General features: G+C 38.7%; 1 long non-coding RNA gene across 1 annotated transcript; it reads left to right on the top strand.

Annotated features, from left to right (window-relative positions):
• Positions 1-20,409: 20,409 nt before the first annotated feature.
• On the top strand, positions 20,410-21,351 carry LOC115562269 (uncharacterized). The gene is made up of 3 exons (XR_016196839.1): positions 20,410-20,717; positions 20,775-20,967; positions 21,024-21,351. It is a non-coding gene; the product is annotated as an uncharacterized LOC115562269 (long non-coding RNA).
• The last annotated feature ends 1,069 nt before the right edge of the window (positions 21,352-22,420 follow it).

Here is a 22,420-nt window from a genome sequence, read left to right as displayed (position 1 = left end):
GGCAGCCGCAAAAAAATATGGCGACTTAAAACGCGCGAGAAACGCTAGCGACTTTTGCGAACAGCATTCTGTGAAACAGCGACAGCGAAATGAAGTAAAAATTCGATTTGAAGCGCATGTAGAAGGACCCACGATTGTGAAACTACAAACCGTTGTCCTAGGAAAGGAAAAAAGAAAAAGTTATAAACAATAAGAGTTAATAATAAATGAATAAAGCACATCGTCTGGAAATGAATGCACGAATAACGCTAGCGACATTTGCACCCAGAAATCTGGAAAAATCATGGAAGAAATTTTACCAAAACGATGGAAAAACACTGCAAAAGCTACGCCAGAGAGAAACATGTGAGAGTGCGTTTTAAAACGCATGCATAACGCTAGCGAATTCCGCATGCAGAAATCTGTCTACGTGCGCGGCACCAAATATCCAGAGAAATAGCTGGCAAATCATAAAATTACGTGATTCGTGCTAGCTAGCCAACCAGCCGGCCAGCTAGGCCGCATAACAAGTCCTAAACGACCATACAAAATCTCCAAATCGTGCACACACGAAAAATTATTGAAATGTTGAGAGCCTTGGGTCTAGCCAGGAATTTGAGCTGAAATATGTTGGACCAAGAAGTTAGAAAGAAATAAAATCTGTGAATAAATGTTTGTAAATCCTAAACCTAGAAAGAAAACAGAAAAAACAGGTGCAGTGCTGCCTAATTCGCTCAAAATATGTAAGCAAAAATGGCTACCAAAGGGAATTAGAGAATTAGACAGAGACAGGGAGAGAGCGAGGAATCGAAGCGAGAATTGTTAGATGACAAACTGCGACGAACCTAACTAAAATAATGATATGACAGAGAAAGAAAATCTATGTGTGTAAATAAATATACAAACGACAGACCTAAGTAATAGATTTTGGTTATTATTATATGTATTTGTGCTTCAAATATGAAATTCGAAAATTATAGACTTGATATAGGTTTTATTTTACAAAACTATTTGCAAAGAGAACTCAGTGTGAAGGCAACTGAAAATAAAAACGTAGATTCGATTTTGACTTAAGCCAACACAAGTTGTAAATACATGAAAATATTTAATAGGATATTTTTTTATTGACTATCAAATTGTCCAATTACATTTCATGCAAGTCAAAGAAATAGGTGTGAGATATTAATGGAGTCAAATATGAGCAGCAAAGTTTCGAGAACTAGAAATATAGTTGATATCATACATAGAGAAAGAAGTATATATAGAAATAGAAATATATTAAGATACGAAAACAAAAAAATGTATACGTATTAATAGAAAAGGCAGTAAATACGAATAGAGTTCAATACGAACTACAAAATATACTAGATATATATAATGATTCAGTACATAAATATACATATAATATAAGTCAAATGAGGATTCCATCTAAAAATTTGATTTTGTTTAAAAGCGATATGACAACGTTTACGCTAGATATTCAATTCTCAATTCCCAGCGAACGACTCGATTGTTGCTGTTGTTCTTTTTATTGCTGTCGAAAAAGCAAAAGACCTTCGAGCGTTGCAGTGTCAAAAACCTTTTGACTAAACGGCGTCAGGCAGCTTGACAAAGTAAGACGGAAAACAAAAACAAAAAAAAAATAAATAAAAAACAAAATAAAATGGCAGAAAATAATAAAAATAAATTGTAGCATATGAGAAAAATGCTACAAAAATTGCCGCCGAACTGGTAAGACTTTCGAAAAGCGCAACGCGCCAAAGCCCAAGCGCCCAAGTCCATGTCGACTTAATGGACCAGCAATAAAACAGCAAAAGCTGAAGGCAGCAGCAGCAGCAGCAACATTGCCAGCAACATCGGCAACATCATCATCAACTGCCAGCAAAAATTACACACGCACATTTCGCAGCTTTTGGGCTGTTCAGTAAGAGAGAGAGAGAAAATAAGGAAAACATAAGCAAAAGCAAGAGATATGCATTTTATAGATACGCCTTAACTTGGGAGCTGGGCAGCTGCTGCTGCTGTTGTTGCTGGGCTGTTGCTCATGCTGCTGCTGATATGAGCAAGCAAAATGCATACAACTATATATTTACCGATAAGCGCGAAAATACATATATACAGAGATACACTTTATCTATACCCACTTTATCGTAAGCAATGTGGAATGAAGCAACGGCGAATGCGAATTGAAAGGGAATGGGAACGGGAATAGGCTGGGAATGGCAATGAGAATGTTCTCATTGAGAATCGGTTTCCGAAAATGTTGGCTCCTGCAATTTTCACAGCAACTGCAACTGCAACAGCGAATGGCAAAAATAATAACAATTTCAGTTCGTTTTTTTAGTGTCTTTTTTTTTTGCTCTGCTGTCAGTTGGAGCAACTGGAACTGGACAGCCCAGCTTGGACTTGAGGCATTGTATTTTGTTGTCCATTTCAACGCTTGAAATTCTTGTGGCTGCTGCTGTTGGCGTTGCCTCCTGTTTCTGCTGTTGCTGTAGCTGCAGCAGTTAATTTAATTTCAGCTCATAAATCAAAACTGTGCCGCGCAAAATGTTTGCTTTTGACGCGGCGTTTTTGTCGCCTGGTCGAGACAATTTTTCAGTCGGAGCAATTTTTGGTTTTTTATTTCTTATATTTTTTGGGTGGCAGGGGTTGTTGGAGGCACGCAGGCAGCCGGAACTGAATACTGAACACTGAAACTGGGGCTGCGACTGCTAAGTTAGTCAACTTTACAGCCGGTTGACGTTTGACAAACAATGGCAAAGACAACAGCAGCAGCAGCAACAACAACAACTCTAGCAGCAGCAGCAACAGCTTAACTTGGTCAGCTGGCAAACACAAATTGCAAGCAGCTGCAATTCTTAAGCAAAGAGGAAAACGTGAGTGTGAGAGTGACAGAGAGAGGGAGAGACAGGGAGGTGGGGATGAAAGCACAGAGACTTAAGAGAGTTTGTTGCTAATAATACTTATTAATATAGACTCAAACTGCTAACAGATATCTTGGAATAAGATGAATGAAACAAGAAAAAGATTATGAGAAAGAGAAACAGTAAGAAAATATCCCATGAGAGGTAATACTATTGCTCTTTCTTGCTCAAGCATGAATGAAATGAGAATCCATTTTTTGGCTTATATATTTTGAGAATATATATTCTATTGAGGAGCTAGCTAGTAAAAGAGTTTTAGGATCTCAAATACAAATTTTTAAATTGTATTTAAATATATTTTACTGATTTTACATTATTATATTTTACAAAATGTAACAATGTTAGTTCATATAAGACAAAAGAGATAAATATACAGATTATACAGCTGCAAGATATACATAGATTCTTCTTAGCTGTAGGCTCTGCTCCTCGCATGGTCTTCCGCAGGATATCTATTGAGAAGAGTAAGTCGAATGGAAATAATCAAAATACGGAAATAAATATATTTAGCTACAAATTTGAGTCAACGGTTACTGACTGACTGAATTGAGGCCAATGAAGGGACTGAGATAGAGCAACGCAGTTCCAATTAGAATAAGTTTGTTGACTACAATAAGCTCTAGCTGCTATTTTCCTCTCACTTAGCCAATTGTAAAGTATCTAATGAGTAGCAGACGCATTTTTCAAAATTAATTGAATGGCAACAACAATTGATCTGGCTGCTTTGCCCAGCCCACATGTGGCTCAGGCCCAGACCCAGACCCAGAGTCAGGCAGAGACCGAGGCCCAGCCCAGTTCATCGTCAGCAAAAGGCTTGAAGCTCACTCGAGAGCGTGACAGTAAATAGTAAACTAAATGACAACTACTGGTATAGATAGCACACACACACACATTACAGAGTATGGCTGATATATGTATGTATGTATTTGTTGGGTGTGTTCGGATGCCTAAATGTTAGCCCTACAAGCGCATTGGGGCGCCAGCATTCACAATTGATAGCTGGGACTCGATACTTGAGCAGCTCGTTAAATGTTAATCACTGACACGACCAAAATGCTGACTAAGAAGACAGTGGACAGTGGAGCGTCACTTGAGCGACCGATGCAGCCGAAGACGGAGACGAGAGCAAAGGCGATAGATATCGACAAACTCCTACAAAGCACAACGGAGCATATAGAGTGATAGTCTTTCAATTTTATTTATTTTTTATATTTCTTATTTTATTTATTTATATTATATTAGTTTTGAATAAAGATACGATTATCATTAAAGAGTCAACTCAACTTGTTTCATATTTCTACATAAACTATAATAGATTCTAAACCAACAAAAAAGACACCCTAATATCTCTCAAGCATGTTCCGAAGATATACGACTCTACTATTCCAAGCACAGTTACATTGCGCTGAGTTGAGTTCAGTCGAGTTGAGTTCAGTCCAGTTGAGTTGAATTTAATACCCGTTCCCATTCTCGAGCCCAGCCCAGTATTAGCGCAAATGCTGACCCATATCAGCACAAAATATGCTAATTACCCATGGGGTCCAGTTGGTTGGGTTGGTTTACTGCACAGTCAGTCCGTCAGCTAGTCAGTTGGTCAGTTAGTCAGTTAGTCAGTGACAAACGGTGTCGACGGTCAAGGCTGTGCTGAACAGTTCTACAAAGCCAGGCCGACACTCGAAGCACACTAACTCATGCACAGTGGGACGTGTATACTCGAGTATGGCTTACAATAAATCAGCCACGTGCACCTGAGTGATTCAAGCTAAGAGAGTCTAAGGCTGAATCCAATTCCGAGTGCCAGTCGTGCTGCTCCCACCGAGATTTCAAGTAATTATAGCTGACGTCAGACACGGCAATTATATACAAGAATCAATTTTCAATAAACTGAACACATATCTACTTACAATTATCATATACTAGATGCCAGCTAGCTGATGGATTCGCTGTAAGTCGAGAGCCCCTGGGGGCACATGGCACATGGCCGCATGTCACCTGGGCAGTTGACTCAGAGCTTATCTAACGTAGCTCCGACTGTAGTGAGAGGCAAAAGAGAGTTGAAGACGCCTACGTCTTGGCCAGTGCGCTGGCGGTTAGCTCATTTGTAAAACACACATTAGAGTGTATTTATTTTGAAATCTGCGCCGAGATACATTTGTATCTTGTGTCTCACATGTGACTTGTGCTATTTCACTGTCGGATTTGGCCAGCCAACGCTGCACATTGTTTGGCATCGTCGACCTAAGCCGATTTTCAGCTACATATGCGAACTAAAGCGGAGTATTGCTTGTCCCAACAGCAACAACAACAACAACAATAGCAACAACAACAGTCAATCTTTACATATATTGCCTAACGGTCTGCGTTTACATCTACGTCAACGTCGACGTCGGTGTCGTTGTCGCTGTCGCTGTCGACGTCTGCGTTAGCGGCGACATAAGCTTTGATGGATTTTGACATAAATATGAGCTGGAATTTAGTGCCAAGTTTGGCGCACGCAGAGCTTATCAAGCGAGCCCCATATATAGTCGATCGATCCGATCGCTCGATTGGCAGCCAAACTGTCGATCGCTTGGCAGGCCACAAAATAAAAGCAGATACCCACAAACTGGGCTGAGTCTGCCTCCGTCTCTGACTGGGTCTGACTCTGAGTCGGCTCACAATTTATGCTAATCCGTGCGCCATAATTTGTGTTGTTGTGCTGGGCTGGCTGGAAGAATATGTTTGTTTCTCTCTTTAGTTTTTTCATTCTGTCTGATTTCGATTTCTTTCTTTCTGCTAAGTTTTCAGCGGGCAAAGCGCGTGTTGCGCATTTCCAAGCAGTCATCGGTCCATTTGGGTAAAATGATTAATTTACATAAATATTTTTATGATTTGCCAAGACAACTACAATATATGGACAAAGAAGAAGAACAGAGCAAAAAGCTGATAGCTGGCCAGCTGCCAGTCTTATGCAATAAGCTAACAACAGTTTTGGGCCCCTTTTCACCACGTGCCTCTGCCTCTGCCTCTGCCTCAGCCTCTGCCTCTGGCTCTGCCTCTGCCTCTGCCTCTGCCTCTGCCTCTGCCTCTGCCTCTGCCTCTGTCTCTGCCTCTGCCTCTCTCGCTGCCAGGCCACGAAAGGGAACTAGTTCAAACAACTGTAAACGCAATTGACCAAACGCTCAACTCGGTGTCATCAACCTTTCAAAAGCGTCCTTTGTCTTTAGCTGGCAACAGATGACAGCAGCAGCTCACAGGACGTGCGCCACATGTGACTCCGAGGCTCTTCCTCTTCCTTTGCCACTGCGCCTGCCGCGTGCCTGTGCAGGTGCCAATGAACCCGGCCAGAACCAACGGGCAGGCAACAGCCCATAACCAGGAAACAAACTTCCAAGTAGCGAGTCCAACAGGTGTGCGACGCTGTTTCTGGTTCTATTACATTGATCTCGAACAGCCCATTATTTATCCATAGACGCACTTTAACCAGGCGCCAACGATGATTTCATTAGCATGAAAATTTATCGCATTCGCTGAGTGCATTTCCAGCCAGCTATGAACACGTTTCGTCGCTCCAAAAGTATCTAAAATGAAACATGTGAAAACACATGTTCATATCTAATAACCATTCAGATATATTAAAATAGAAACAAAATTCTATTATATGTATATTAAAGTGTTCAATAAATATATGTATGTATTTATTTATACAAATATTCAAATGAAAAACATAATATTATTATAGTAAACTTAATGTTAAAACAACTATAAATATACAAATACATATGTGGCAAGTTCTTGTATAATTTCATTCGTGTCACGATCTGGAAACACGACAAACGCTCATCGCTGTTTGGTGGACACCTTCTTAACCCACTCGCCGTCAGGTGTGCGCATCTGTGTGTGTGTGCGTGTGTGTATAGTGCAATTGCACTATAAATGTTGTGATTGCTTATCTGCATAATAAAGTAAATATTGAATATTTATAAATGTTTTGCCATAGACAACGGGCGGGCGGGGCAGGGGCCTAGGAAAGATTTGAAATATTTATTGCCTACAGCAAATATGCTTTGCTATCAAATAGAGATCTCGAGCTATTTGGCTAGCTCGACTTCAAGCCGAGGCTCTCTATATACATATATACCAAAATATTTAGAATATATTTACAATACAATATATTTAGAAAATATGACATAATCAGCTTTGCGATGTTATTCCCGTCAAACAATGCACTAAGCCGTGATGAATGTGACAACTATAGAATACGAGTATTGGAATTTATTTTGGGTTTATCAATTTCAATTTCAATTGTTATAAATAAATATGGAAAAAATGGAAATGTATGCGTGTCATGAGTTTGTCTATTTCAAAAGCTGTTCTTATTAACCGCTGATTGCTCAAATGAATTTTAGTTCTTTGCTGCGTTGGGGACTTGGCGACTTGGCCCGGGGGACCTGGCCGTTAGGCCCCACCCTGGCAGCGAGAAGCCCCGCCCAATGCAGGCTGAGTGCTTCTTCTTGATTTTGTTTTTGCTTATGCTGTGCTGCCAGTTAATCTTCAGTTACTCAACCCTCTTTATGCAAATGCGGCTTTCAAGTAATTTAGAAAAAATACGAGTGAAAAAATATACAGAAGAACAACAAAAACCGCCACAGCAAGTCAAGGCGGTATAAATTTATATATATGCGAACAAGTATATACATATATACATACATATATATTTATAAGTTCATATGTGAGACTTGTAGATAAATTTGCATATTTCAGTCGTTCATAATCCAAGTCTTTCCTTAAGTTGAAGTCTGTCTCCCTCTCTCCCTCTCAGTCTATCGACTGGAGCTGGGACCGGGACTACTGCGGGTTAACAGCTAGCCCAACAACAACAACAACAACGGCAACCCGCGTCACTTGCGAGGCGTCGATCCATTTGAAATGCCACACCTAACTACAATTTGTAGTTCTTTTTTTTTTTCGTCTCCTCCATCAAGTTTTATTTTTATTTTTGCGCCTACTACTAAGTTTGTCGCTTTTTATTATTATTTTTTTCGTTTTCTTTTCGTTTTTTGTGTAAATTTACCTTATTGCTAGTAGGTTTCTCTAGAGTCTACCTACAAGTTCTGCTCTTCGGAAATTTATGTGCTAGCTCGCCCGGACGCTCCCCTCTTCGCTGGCATTAGCATATTTGTCGCGTATTTAATTTGATTTTATTGAGATTCATATAAAATTATCAACTTGCTGAACCACTTAGAGCCCAAAGCGGGGTTTGTTTTGTTTAGCCAAACCGTTCAGCAGCTCTTTTCTTAATAGTTCCAGTTCCAGTTCCAGTTCCCGTCCGACTCGACTCCTGCACGTGGCAGCGCCCAAAACTGAAAAGCTGAAAAAGTGAATAACTGAAAAGCCGCAAAACTGAAAAATTGAAGGCTCATAAATAAAGCTTCAAATGCCGCGAATAGAGTATTCTGCTGGATGGTTTTGGGCTACTTCATCGATATGATGAAGTGCCCGCTGTCCACATCATCGCGCCGTTTTTTAATGTTTAATTAATTTCACTGCCTCAGTCCTGATCACAATCTATGCAGATTCGCGCTGGCTATAATAAAATGGCTCAGTGTCTTCTTTCAGCTGCATTGAAGAGTTACGAGGGGCTTTAGTCACATATATTTAGAAATTTATACATCTATACACGCATACTATATAGCCAATACAAAGCCCAGCTAATTAATTGTCCGATCAGATAGCGTTTTACTATGAAGACATTTAAAAAATTGATATTTAAATAAAATAAATTTCAAAAACTGCAACCATCAGACGTTGTCTCTGACATTGCTGTTGTTTATTCTCCTCTCGATTTTTTTTTCGCTTTGCTGTTTTGTGTGTGTTTGTTAATTAATTTTATTTATGGCTGGCGTTGTGCTAAACAAAATGAGTTGGCTAATTTGGTGATCTGCTGGTGCTGGCATGGGAACAGTGCATGTGGAAGGAAGCGGCTATTGTATCTTGATTTTAAATGTGAAAAAATCGCAGCAATAAATTTAAAGAGATTATAGATATATGTATGTCGGCTGACCGCAGAGAAAAAGATCTAGAATTACCAGTTAAGGAAAGCGATAAAGCACGGCACTGAACAGAACAGATCAATTCATTTAAAGGTTATTGCCTATCTAAAGCGTAATATTATTTTGAGAATGGAAAGAATTATATAATAGAGTCTCCAATACATAGCGAAAATTCTGATGAGATTATTCAACTAATAATACTAAGACTATACTGAGCTAATAGACAACATGATATCAGATTATCTTATGTACTATTTCACTTGAAAGTTGGCTGAGGGTTGAATACCACAAATCTTATGTAATAACTCTGCAAAAAGTTGGTTGCACCCTTTCCACTTATGCGGCAGATACATATACGTATGTAGCAGAAATAAAAGAGCTCTGCTTACGAATCGCGGAAGTACTATGCTTTCATAATACCCACAATCATAATAAGTAATTCTCTTCTATTTAATTTTTTTGTTTTATAAGTTGCGTGTGTTCTCGCATTTGTATAGTCGTTTGTAGGTTTGCCACCTTTGGGAAAAGTAATTGGCAGAGCAGGCGAGAGATTTGGCAGCAGAGCGCACTAAATCACCTCAGTGAGGCGCATAGAAACAACATGGAAACAAAATGAACACTTCAACAATATTAAGCAAACAAGAAATAAAGCAAACCTAAAGACAAAAATACATAAAATACATACATATGTGTGTATTTAGTACATATCGATATATACATATGAATTAATATATATATAATAAAAACAGAAAATACAAAGGAGAAAAAAACTTTATATATGTATATGTATATTATAAAAATGACAGCGAAACAAACGAAAACATTATTCATTTAAACGTCCATAAAAACTGCGGAAAAAATATGTTAGAAATATATATGTATGTGAGTGTGTGTGGGTATAAAAAATAAAACAAAACTTATTCACATACGTATGCAGCGGACTGACAAGAGAGTTGCTGCTGCTGCTGTTGTTGTTGGTATTTTTTGCTTAAATAAAAATCAGCTTGGAAAACAAACTGATTATAAGTTATGGCTGTGCCAGCTGACTGACAACTGGTTAAGATTCACACATTTATGATTTATGATAGTGTGTTCGTGTGTGTGCCTGTCCGTGTGACACACATACACATGCACACAGCCAGAAGATATGTGTGCATATATTATAAGCCAATTCAGATAATAGCATATTGCCTATAACTTAGCGCATTAGAAATCCCCAAATTGGTGACAACATACTTGCCGACTTGACCAATCATCAAGTATGTATTAAAGACATGAATATATACATATGTATTTGTATACCTTCAACCGGAAGTATGAACGTTTTGATATGAAGCATGCGAGCCATAGGTGTTCACGTCTTTAGGTTCATAAAGTGAATAAGCAATGGACGAGGGCAAAGCTCACTTCTGGAACTCTGTATAGTTTATGGATAAGCCGATATGCATATATCGTTGGGTGTATAAATTAAATATAGTTCAATTGATTATAGTTAGTACCTAATAGGTACCTAGTACATCTGTTGTTATGCCAGAAATGCGGGCAGTGATAGAGCTTATATTATTCGGCTCTGCGTGGCACCTACATATATAAATACATACACATATCATACATCAATTTATATTATATCCAAAATAGTTTCAATATATTGTTACACTATGTACTATATATGTATGTACATATATGGATATATGCAAGTGTATTAAGTCTTCGTTTTGCTTGAAAATATCTTATCTCTGTCATATTACTGTACAGCAACCACGCTTAATCAACAACAACAAATATATACATATATATATATGTATATATAAGAGAAAAAAAACGACAAGAAAAAACTTGTAGACATCAATCATACAAAAATTAGTCATTTTGTTTCGCTTGTATTTGGTGGCGTGCTCAAGGCATTCTTCTTGGCATCTCTTTGCTTGCCGCGTACTCTACTTTGACAAACTTATGAGGCAGCCCCCGCGCACACACACACACACGCTTGACATCTATGGCTTTATAATGTGTATTTAATAGGCTGCTTTTACAAGCAAGCGACAAATAAGACGTCGAAATCATGAAAGTCAAGTTCAAATTGCTCAGCATTCCTCAAGCTGCAAAATACATATGAGTTTTCTATCTAAGCAATTCCATACTAATTTGTTAACATTTTGGATTATGATTTGGGTAGAACTATGTCGAGAAAAAAAGCAACTCTGCATTCTTTTTTTTTTATTATTTATTTTTGACGATTTTTTTATAGGACATGTCGTGTGGTCAAGAACTGTGGAATTTGAGCATTTCTCAAATGAAAGCGCTTATTTTTATTAGGAAATAGGAACAGTCAAAGAAAACTGCTTGCAGCTGTTACTTTCCGTTCGCATATATTTATGACACTTATAATGCCAGGCACAAAATAAATATGTATCTAACATAGTATAAATGAATATAGTAGATATGTATGTATATAAATATTAGGTATATATGTGGATATATTGGAATCAAATCATGTGCAGCTGCTGTTGCTGCTGCGGCTGTTGCTGCTGGTGCTGCTGCTGATAAGCAATGAGTAACTAAAATTGTTCAGTCGTTTGGCTTAGCTTAAATAGTAATCAAAGTGATTTATGTGCTGGAGGTCAATGCTGTGGCGTTCATAAATGTTTTCGAATTCTCTGCCGTATTTTATTTAAGAATTTGCATGACAAAAACTTGATTTATATGAGACAAGGCTGCCAGAGTGGAATACAGTAGAGAGTGGAAAATGCATAAAAGAAATACACACATATATTCACAAAAATACATTTGCCGAACGCGGCTGCCAAAAATTATAGAACGCAGTCATGAATTCTAACCAGCTCTCCGATATTGATAGCTCGCCTAATGAATGTGTCATTTGGCTGCAGCGGATCAACGGCTGCATAGCAGCATGCATGCTCTCTTGCCCGGCCACATGCCAACTCACATTGTTTGGCATTTGTCGCATTTTTCGCATTTTTCTGCTAATTAATATGGCTAAATCCATTTAGCTGCCTTTCTCTGCCCAGCTGGGCACACTCTGGCTCAGGCCTTTCCCTAAGCTGATTAGCGGCTGCACATCGAGGCGCAACATCACAACAACGCGTCTGCCCTGCCAATGCCCCGACAATGTTATCATAGCAGTCAGTATATAAATACCATGAGCACGGCTCTTAAAATAGAACGGCAACACAGTTGCAAATTGTATTTAATTGCGGTCAGGCGACACAGATTAATGAACCGATTCAACCGAGACGTCGTCCACAGAGAATTGATGTCAAGTGACCTAATGGCTACTGCCACAGATCTAAAATAACTGTAAAATGCATATTATTTGTTTTTAGGAAATATGAAACTCTTTAAAGAACCTTAAAAAAATAAAAATAATAGTAGTAGGTAGAATAAATAGAAAATAAGATAATAATAAAATAAATAAATACCAATTGTATAATTTATACATATATATATATATATATATATATATATATATATATATATATATATATATATCTATATATATATATATATATATATATATGTATATATATATATATATATATATATATATACATATATATATATATATATATATATATGTTTTAAGATATGTATACGTAGAATTTATTTGCTAATTTTAAGACATATTATTTGAGTCTGGTATACCATTTATTCCACATATTGAATTATATTCAATTATCAAAATAATGTATATATATATATTTTTTTTTAAATTTTGCACTGTTCTATATTAATTATATACGACTTTTAAATATAAGATATGTTACATAATATAACATATTTTCTTTTTAAGATTCATACAAAATATAATATTGCCTTCCTGAAGCGAATTATTAAAATCCTGAAATTTATGGTTAACTTATATTATAAAACTTCATAGCAAACATATATTTATAAATATATAAATCTTGCATGTAATATATTTTTCAGAATAATATGTACTATATGTATTTTATAAGGCTTATATCATATTAGAGATGTGTATACAAAGTTGATTGATTCTTTGATTAAATGGTACAACTAGTTCTGAGGATGTTAAGAGCTGATAAAATGCTTGATTTTATTTAAGAGAATAGGCGTCGTTAGTCTAGAGTTGAATTTCAATTTATACAAGACACACCCACCAAACAAAGCAACAAACCCCCATATCATTCCAGCATTCCCACATTCGCCAATTCAGACTAAAGAGAGCAAAGCAAAACCACTAACTTTATTCACATATGTAATATGTTTCGAAAATTGTTTCCGAAATAAAAGGAAAAGACGATATGGTTATAAAAAAATTGTTACTCATCTATTTAATAACATTTTTTTTTTTCGCAAATATTAACCAATGCTCCTTTAAGATGTACAGGGAATTTTAATTGACCTATGAATATTAAAGAAAAGAGTCTTATTATAAAATCCGAGCATTACATGTTTATCTATATCTATACAACCGTTGTCTTAAACATCTCCTTCTGCAATATTATTAATAATTTAATTGAGTTGTTATCTACGTAAGTATCTAATTATCTGTGTGAATTGGACGCACTTACAGGTAACAAGCGGTTTGCATTTGCTTATGTGCCTAGGTACCGCTAGATGGAAGTGAGTGATAGATGATAGATAGCGCGCTGAGGCCACGGGCCCCGTTATTTGCACATTACTTTACGGTTTCAGCTACACCCAAAACACATTGAGGCCCAAATAAACATGTCGAGCGTCATAAAAACCGAACGACACGGACATGGACATGGATACGCAAAAATGGTCACTGAAACGGGAGCGGCAGAGGGAGCGGTAGCGGGAAGAGGAGCGGCAAAAAGAAATGGTGACGGGAACGGGAACGGGAACGGGAACGGGAAGGGGAATGTGAGCTAGAGCTGGACCTGACCAGCAATCGCTGGCGAATACGAAGAACTCTTTGTAACTATTCATTTTCGCGCATGTTTCATAGTTTTAGTGCGCCTGCATGTTTAAGTTGTTTTAGTTGTTTGTTTGTGCTCGTGTTTGTGTTTATGTTTGCCTTCGAGTGTTGCTGTTGACGTCGTCGTCAACATAATGCGAGCATTACCGATCCATTGTTGTGTATGTCTATCCCGTCAGTCCACCTTCCGCTGCCTCTGCTCGCAGTTCGCGCAATTTTCAAATCAATTTTGTTTACTTTTCATGCACAAACAACAGCAACATCAACAGCAACAGCAACAGCAACTGCGACACACGCACTGGCACTTTTCTCCCCACTTTTCTGGCCATATCGCGCGCCGGTTGTCCGTGTGTTTAACAACATTTTTATGGTTTGGCACACACCCTAAGCCAAATGGCAACAAAAAAGTCGTCAGAGTTTGAAAAGTGCATCGGTAGGCGAGAGAAAGACGGGCAGACGAGCATTCGAGCAGACAAGCAGACAGAGAGAAGGACAGACTGGCTAACTGTTTGTCTGACGGACATGTACATGCAACTGCAGCAGCAGCAGTGGTAGCAGTGAATAGCAGTGAATAGCAGGAGGAGCAGGAGCAGCAGCTCTGTAACTGTAAATTATACATTTCATAAATTTCGCTACATATTTCGTGATAATCGCATGTAATTGCGTTTTATCTGCACCTTTCATCCGGACATGTGAGCAAACAAATGCGCTTAATGCAAAGCGCCCTTAAACAGCAACCCCTTTCAAACTCGAAACGCAAAAAAAGTGACCACAGTAACTATCGCTCAGTAACCAGTTAGCAGTTCCATTTGCCATGGCCGAGAGGCAGGCAGGCAGGCGGGCAGGCGGGCAGGCGGGTTTCTTTTTTGTTGTTTTCGTTTTGGGCCCAAGCGCGCTTCAATGGGCTTTGGCCATGTCCAGCGATTTACGGGCAGCGATAGCCAAGTATACGAACAATTTCTTAATATTTTACAATAATACGATATTTGGGTTACAACAAAAGCCAACACACACGCAACTCGGCAACCTGGCAGCTTTAGCAACCCCTCGCAGCGCTGCCTCGTCTTTGTAAATTGCATTAAAATGTGGCGACGGACAGCTTATGCATTTTGCATTGAGTGTGTGTGTGTTTTTGTGTGGCCGTTGTTGTGATAACAACTCACGCGATTATCAATTTGACACCCAAACATTGTGTTGTTCGTTGGCCGCTGGTCGTCGAGTTGCCTGAGTGAATGACTGCGAATATATTCGCAACTGGATGGCTGATCACGACATCGGGCCAACAACCACAAAAAAAAACACCAGCACCAACACAACAGAAAAGCTGTTGGCGTGTTGACTACCGCAGAATAGCAGCAGCAGCAGCAGCAGCAGCAGCAGCAGCAACAACAACAACAACAACAACGAAAGGAGTGACAGTGGGGATTAGGCAAATTTTGTGCAGTCAGTTTGTAGAGCCGACCCTTCTGGCATGCTAACAGCCCGAGCTAATATAGCAGTTATACACTAACCAACAATTTTAAAGGCTTAAAGGGTCACTCATTCAGCTGCAATGTACGAAAATACGCCTGAGCATTGCAGTCGAGTGCAACAGACTGCGTAATGCTCGTTAACAGTGCAGTAAAACGTTGAAAGACTTTAATTATCGATTCTATGGAAGGTAATTGTGCTGTATACTCATACTCATAGTTGCATAGAGTTCAGTGCATAGTTCATAGAGTTCAGCTTTAGAAATTAGTGACTGCAGTATAACATATTATTATATACTCCGATTTCCATAAACTTTTCCTACATAGCTGCATCAGGAAAATATTCCTAATAGCAGGTCTCTAGGTCCTCATACGGACAGGCGTATGGCAGGATGGATGTACTTCATAGCCGTGACTGAATGTATAAATAACATTTTATTTTTATTTATAAAAATTCATTTGGAAACCTTTTTATTTGAGCTCTCTAGAGCACAATGTTCGAATTGCTCAGAATATTTTATTCTTTGATTTAAGCTATTAATTTTATGATATCATTTCGTCATTTCAATTTGTTCTACAAATATGTATGTGTCTACATACATAATGTTCGCACATTTTTCCAATTATTATACACAATTTATGTGCCCATTTGCTTGATTATTTTATTTTTAAATATACTTATATGTATGTATGTTTATGTACGTATACTCGTACATGCATATATTGATAACTTATAAAAGAAATAAATACTCACGGTGATTTTTGTCCAAACAGCATTATACAAATTATTATAATTTGCTTAATACTTTTTTAATTTTAATCACACTGCTAATTTCAACTGATGGATGCGGAAGAGCTCAAGATATTTCCAAAAAATAGATAAATAAATAATACATTTGTTCAGTGGTGTGAAACATGCAAAACTGTTTTCAAAAATACATGTATATTTCTTCATAGATCACAATTCAATTTCATTTGGAATTATATTTAAGCTACTTCAATTCCAGTTCATTTATTTATGTGGACGTCATTTCGAAATGCTGCTCCGCCAGCACACACACACATCGACAACTTGTACTTATCTGCATAATTTGTTGAAGAGATTTGTTAAAGGCATTTTCAACGCTTCCAAAAGAAAATGTACCAAGCGACAGCTACACCAGCAACAACAACAACAAGCATAGCTGGCTTAATTATGCTGTCACAGAGGCCAGAAGATAAAGAAAATCGACAACAACAACACAAAGACGTCTTTCGTCTCTCAGCAAGAGGCGAGATATGAGGCCGAAGTTTACAAGTACTACAAAATTCGAATATATATTTCATCGCTTAATTCCGTATGACACGACATGCTGACGGAGGGGCGAGTAATCTATTAAATGGAGCAATCTTCGAGTGGCATTCAAATGCATTTTTCAACAACTACATCAACTTGTGGGCAACACTGCCCAGGTGCCTGACACACAACCACAAATACACACACACACACACACACACACACACACAGACTTGGCTCCTCCTGCTCTGGCGGCTTTAGTGTTGAGTAATGAACGAAATGCAAAATATTTGAAAAATAATTTATAGGCGTTGCCTTTGCCGCTGGCTATGAATGTCAATTCGAATTGAAATCATTTATTTAACTCATGTCTATGTGTGTGTGTGTGTGTGTGTGTGTACGTATGTATGTGAATGTGGAGCACTCGGCGCTCAGTTGGAAATTCGCTTTCGAATAATTGAAAATTGAGAGGCTGGCAATAAAGGATTAAGCTTGGACAAGCAATTTGCGCAGGCGCTTTCCACTGATGTCATTTATTGTGTTAAGAAAAAATAAATGTAAAAATGCATAAAGGGCAGCAAAAAATAAAACAAAAGGCAGCCATGCTGTGGCCAACCGCAGAGTTATTATTTAAATGTGCATTACGCATACACACACACACACACACATGCACTCACACATTCAGACACATTAAATTAACACGCAGATGCCTGTCGTTAAAAAAATCGACAGTTGGCTGGCGGTATTCCCAGTGTCAGCCGTAGGACCTCTCTCTCCCTCTCTCTCTCCGTCCCTCATACGACATGTTGTCATCGTCATCAACCCTTTTCGTGGTGTCCTGGCTGCGGCGGCGTCATAATTAATAAGAGAAATCCCTTTTCAATTTGACGGAGTGCATTTGTCATTGCATTTAATTTGCGGAGTACGCGGCCAAAGACGAAAAACAGAGGATGTCCGGAAGTTCTCGTTGTCCTCGAGTGCGGTTGGTCCCCGGCCGGGCCGCGGCTGCATCAGCCAGCGTCTGGTGTCAAGTAGGGGCTGTCCTCTCCTGTAACCGTTTTGCCGTTCACACGAAACATATTTAAATACATAGCGCTTCAGTAGTCACCGAAATTAACAGTCGCGCCATAGAAGGATAGAAGGAGAATGTAACTAAGACAAAGACAGCGACAGAGAGCCGAGAGAGGGATACAGCAGCAGGCAAAAGAGTTAAGAATGGCGTTAATTGATTTTAATGTTTTTTTCTTTCTCTTTTATTGTATTTATTTATTTAAGTTATGGCTATTCGCATGAAAGGCTGTGGAGGAATGAAGCCTGTTAGTTTTTAAAAGAAATTCTGTAAGCAAAAATATTATGCCGTATTATGCACAGATGTTTTTGCTTTAACGTTCCCAAATGGTGTTTTATATACTCGTAGGAAAATAAATAATTTTATGAATAGTTCAATGCATATTTGTATGCATATATTAAAAAAATGAAATCGTTGCTGCATGCCAGGCTGATTTATAATAAAATTTGAATAAATGAAATTTGTATTTCTGTAACCTGTTAAATGATCAATTTACCGCAGCTACATTAAACAAAAATTCAATCATTAATTAACAAAATCAAAATCAAGAACAAATAAATGAAAATAGGAAATATAATATTTAAGAAAAACAAATTACAAATATTTATTTAAAACATTCAATTTATTATATCATGTTTCCACATAATAAATTTGCAACTAAAATGCCAATCGATGACAGAGTTTGAATCGAAAAATTGGGAACAAAATAAAACTGAAATTATATTCAAACGAGTAAATTGATATTTCATTCTTTTTTCACAATTAATCAATATAGTATTGCCATATATACACAATACAATACAAAAAGATTATTGAAATATATTTCGGTTGGAATACTTTTTATTTTATTTCAAAGTACAGCATTTGTGAAAATATTCAAAGCTTAAGAATTAATTCACCCTTATATATTTTACCGTTTAGACAGTCGAGATATGATTGGCCAGCTCCCCGAATGCGAATTGCTGGCATTGTAATTGCTTACTTCAGCTTTTCGAGGCTGTTTTCTAATATTCCAATATTCTAATTTATAAATACATTTATCGCAGTATAGCTTCACATTAAATAATTAATTGATTATAAATTATTGAATGCATGCCAAATCAAAGATAGAGTGAACTCATTTCTTAGATATAACAGCTTATTCTCTTTGCCTAGCACTCAAAACCAGGAGGGTCGCAGGCCTTGTTTCTGTTTAATTTTGCATTAGCCCACGGGCCGTTGCAATTAGTACGTATCCCTCATTTCGATTTCGGTCAAGCACTCGCCATGTCTTTGCCGCCTACACCGAGAGCTGGTCGAAGCCATTGACGGAAGCGGATGATGCTGATGCCGATTCTGATGCTGATGCCGATGCCGATGCTGATGTTGATGCCCAGTTTTATTGACGCGTCTCCCTGGACCATATTGTTTGTATTTTAAATTGGCAGCGCGCTTAGCACATCCGGCGGCGAGCAACGAGCCGAGAGAGCGCTGCATGCGCAGATGGGGATGTGGACGAGGATGCGATTGTCGATCCAGTGTGAGTTGCACGAAACGCGCTTGCGGACCAATAATTGATTGCCTTACCGTTAGGCAGCTGCTCAAAATGCGCAAGTGGCAGCAGGTGAGCGAGCCAATCTCCCAAACCCGACCGCCAGCCACTTTGCACAGATGAGATTTTCAATTTGACTAGGGCCGCCCGAATGTTTGCGTATTAAATTTGCATGGAAATCTGTCTATATTGACCGAGAATGGCCAATGCAAATGTTTGCCGGGCCAAATGAATGGCCGAGAATGAAGAGACAGCAGCAATTGCTGCTGCTGCTGCTTCTGGTGCTGCTGGTGCTGCTGGTGCTGTTGATGTTGCTGTTGGTCAGTCAACGGCCAGGGGGCATTGCACCCGACGATGGCGTCGGCGTCGGCGTTGCCGTTGCGATTCAATGATGGCTCTTTGGGCATTTTTAATACGCGCTTCCATTTGCGTTTGCCAAATGTTATCAGTGGAACGACAGCGGCTTGCGCCACAGCAACAGCAACATCTACAGCAGAAGCAACAGAAGCAAGCCCAACGCCAAGTGCTGTGCGCCCAGTCCCATGTCCCAGTCCCAGTTCCAATCCCAGTGTCAGTGCCAGTCCCAGACGCAGTCCAATGCCCCCATTGGTCCACAGCGATTGTTGTTATCGATGGGCCTACGCTATCAGCTGGGTACAGTTGCGCCCAATGCCCATGACTGTGATGTAGTCGGAGTCAGACTCGTGTCCGTAATTGTGACTGTGGCTGCGACTATGACTGTGACTGTGATTGTGACTGTGACTGTGCTCTGCACTTAGACTGAATGCAAAAACAAACATTTTACTTGAGTAACATTTGTTGTACGCTCAACTCTTCTCTTTTTTCTCGCTGCACAAATAGTCGGACAGTTGATAAAATGCCAGGGCAGCCTGCTGGATGGACGTGTCTGGTTAGATGTGGACACATATGCCCAGTGGCCCGTGGCCAGTGGACCATGGGCAGTGCAATGCCACCATGTCATCAAGCATCAGACTGTGCACAAACAGTTTCAAATTAATTATTCGCAAGTGTTAATTTAAATGAAGTCATTAAGACGCACTGACTGGCCGGGCAGAAGGCAAATTTGGCCAATTGATGGCTCGCTGATTGAGTCAGCCTTGGCCTTAGCTTCAATCAATGACATTCAATATGACATGCGACGTATACTCAAACTATACTTTTACATTTATTTGATATAACTAAGCATGCCGAAGAATTCAACCTACAAAATTGGAGAGTGTTCATTTAGATTCCAGTTACACCCGCACACTGCACTTACACTTTTCACAACTCTCTATATTTGTTAAGTTCATACGGTTTTGTACGAGTTGACAGACATTGATAAGGAAAAATTAGAAATTGATTAACAATGTTAATATCACGCTTGCGTAACGAGCTGATAAACTATTGTTCGACTGAGCTGAAGAGCTGGACACGTGAGACACGCCGCCTGGAGAGCTTGGGGCGTGGCATAATTGGTCTTTTTGCTAAGCTGCCCATGCGTGATGCAAGTGTCTCAATGGCTCAACGAATGCATGTAATTTATATCTCTATCTATTCGCAGAACTCCCAGCCAGAGTTTGTGTGGCTCTTCGCAAGTGCTCCGGCTGATTTGTGACATTAACGAAACTTAAGTGTACTAAGTGTATCGAAACGAATACATTGACAGTTATGCCCCATACCAACTGGATGCTGGGGAAGCTTTTCAGAGGCAACGATTGACCAAGAATCGATAGGTCCCACTGCCTATGCGTAATGTGAGTGCTGCATGTGATCCATGTGAGATTAGTTCTATTTATAACTCCGCTCGCAGAACCCTCAGCTGGAATATGTGACGTGGACTTATTTACGTCCAGGGGCATAAAGTCGCGTTATGTAAATTGAGAATGTTGTTTGATAAGCACAAGCAGCCAAATATTAAATTCTCGGTTTTGATGTTACTTCCAAAAATGATAAGATTGCAGTTCCTCACGATTCGGGAAGACAAGCCTCAGTTTGTAGCTCAACCAAATGACTAAATCTATAAGCAGGCATGATGCACACTTAATTATGGATGGTAACGCTTCGAACTGCCTCATCCTAGAGGGTATTTTAGGACATGTGCGATTCAATGGCATTCAAATACATATAGATATACAAAATCTCATAAGTCATCTGAATGAATTGAATAAATATTGTTCTGTTTGCTTTTAAATTTGAATGAAATCATTGTGTCATTCACCCTTTTTCCACCCTTTTTAGCTAATTGTAGTTTAATTTATAATTTATGTGAAGTACAACTGGGACGGAGACTCCCAAATTCCATACGAGAGTATACAATAATCGGCTTGCCAAAACAACATTTTCCCGATGATTGCTCAATGTGTGGCTTAGAAGAAATGTGCGTTTTGTTTTTCTTTGTGGCTGAAGCTAATTTGCGTTATCATAGAACGTGTCTAATGATCTTTGGACTTGTTGCAACTGAATGCCATTAGAGACAATAGAAATTGCCCGGAGGTTGCACTTACTTCCTAGTTGACCCCAGAATTTGAACCCCACCACGTGCTTATCAATATCGCGGCTCATTGTTCGTGACACATTTGCCAATTGCGAGCAACACTCGCGCATTAGCGCGATATTTATTAATTTTTTATTTCTATTTATTTAAATTGATGACTTAATGGCAAACTGAAATGAATTCTTTGTTGTCACAATTGTAATCATTAAGCGAAGCCAGCAGTGGGAAGCTAATCTGAGACCAGAATGCAGCCCACATTCTGATAAGACCGTTCGATGGCTGAGCCAACAACAACAACAACAAATAATACGAACAATTGCTATAATTGAATGACGCAAACTTATTTATTGGTCAAAATGAAAACCCTTGGAAAATAACACCAGCGAAGAGATCTAAGCCCCAACAACAACAAAAAACATAAATGGAAGCCCAATGAAACCCTGTGAAACAAAACAAAACAAACAAGCGAACAATAAATCAACAATGAAATTTGTTTTCGGTAAATGCATCAAATGCAATTGGCTTAATTTTGCGTTATATTCGATATCATATTTTGTGGCAACAGCGACCAATGCCAGTACACACACATGCATGCATATAGTAATTTATTTGTGAATGGGTTATTTATGCCAAAAAGCCAACACTGCACAACATGATAGAGTCATCTAGAAATCTGCTTGGCAAATTGCAGTTAAATAAGATTTAATTCATTC

The sequence above is a fragment of the Drosophila navojoa genome, chromosome 4 (assembly GCF_054131105.1).
Source record: "Drosophila navojoa isolate 15081-1374.11 chromosome 4, UAZ_NAV_1.0, whole genome shotgun sequence".
NCBI classification, from domain to species: domain Eukaryota; kingdom Metazoa; phylum Arthropoda; class Insecta; order Diptera; family Drosophilidae; genus Drosophila; species Drosophila navojoa.
The sequence above is the reverse complement of the archived record's forward strand: the minus strand, read 5'-3'. Positions and strand labels throughout refer to the sequence as shown.